The sequence below is a fragment of the Gossypium arboreum genome, chromosome 3 (assembly GCF_025698485.1).
Source record: "Gossypium arboreum isolate Shixiya-1 chromosome 3, ASM2569848v2, whole genome shotgun sequence".
In the NCBI taxonomy this organism is placed as follows: Eukaryota; Viridiplantae; Streptophyta; class Magnoliopsida; order Malvales; family Malvaceae; genus Gossypium; species Gossypium arboreum.
Window position 1 is genome coordinate 40024332 of NC_069072.1, and position 1139 is coordinate 40025470.

At 38.7% G+C, this 1139-nt stretch overlaps 1 non-coding gene across 1 annotated transcript; it reads left to right on the forward strand.

Moving 5' to 3' along the window:
- Nucleotides 1-574: 574 nt before the first annotated feature.
- LOC128291150 (small nucleolar RNA R71) lies at nt 575-681 on the forward strand. Its single transcript, XR_008280926.1, has one exon. It is a non-coding gene; the product is annotated as a small nucleolar RNA R71 (small nucleolar RNA).
- The last annotated feature ends 458 nt before the right edge of the window (nt 682-1139 follow it).

Here is a 1139-nt window from a genome sequence, read left to right on the forward strand (position 1 = left end):
TTGTCACCGAGATAAATTTTGTAAGCATTTCATCTAAATTCAAATTTTTCTCCTATTGGTACGATGGTTGTTGAAAACCTGGAGGGTGTTGTGGCCTTTGATTCCCTTGACCACCCCACGAAAAATTGGAATGGTTCCTCCAACCTGCATTGTAAGTGTTACTATAAGGGTTATTCTAAGGTCTAGAATTGTTACCCATATAGTGGACTTGTTCTCCCTCATTGCTGGGGTTGAAGGATGGATAGTCTGTGTTGTGCATCCCTCCTCCGTTTGAATCACACCTCATCATTGGATGTACCTGAGTAGAATCATACAAGCCATCAATCTTTTTATTCAATAGTACTACCGGTTAGATAGCATAGTGACTGCGTCGAGGTTGAAAACACCAACTGCTTTTTTCAGCTTTGTTCTCATGACTTGCCACTGGTAGTTGTTTAGTGACATCTCTTCAATCAATTCGTAAGCCTCTTCAAGTGTCTTTTTGTTCAAGGTTTCACCGGCGGCTGCATCAATCAGTTGCCTTGTTGAGGGGTTCACACCATTGTAGAAGGTCTGAACCTGTAACCATAAAGGTAACCCATGGTAAGTGCACCTTCTCAATAAATCCTTGTATCTCTTCCATGCATTATAAAGTGTTTCTAAATTCATCTGTACAAAAGAAGAGATATCATTCCTCAATTTAGCCGTTTTAGCCGGCGAAAAGTATTTAAGAAAATTTTTTCAGTCATTCGTTCCCAAGTAGTGATTGACCCTCGTGGTAACGAGTTCAACCACTATTTAGCCTTATTCTGTAATGAAAAGGGAAACAACCGAAGGTGAATGCCATTATCAGAAACGCCATTTATCTTAAAGGTGTCACAAAATTCCAAAAAATTTGCTAAATGAGTGTTTGGATCCTCGTCCTACAAACCATCAAACTGAACAAACTGTTGTATCATTTGAATCGTGTTAGGTTTCAATTCAAATTATTTACAGAAACAGCAGGTCTAACAATACTCGATTTAGTTCCTGTTAAAGTAGGCTTAGCATAATCATACATAGTACGAGGAGCAGGATTCTAATTTACTGGATTTACAACAACTACAGGAGGTAGTTGATTTTTTAGATTGTCTGCGATCTCTTTGGGTATATCGGTCACA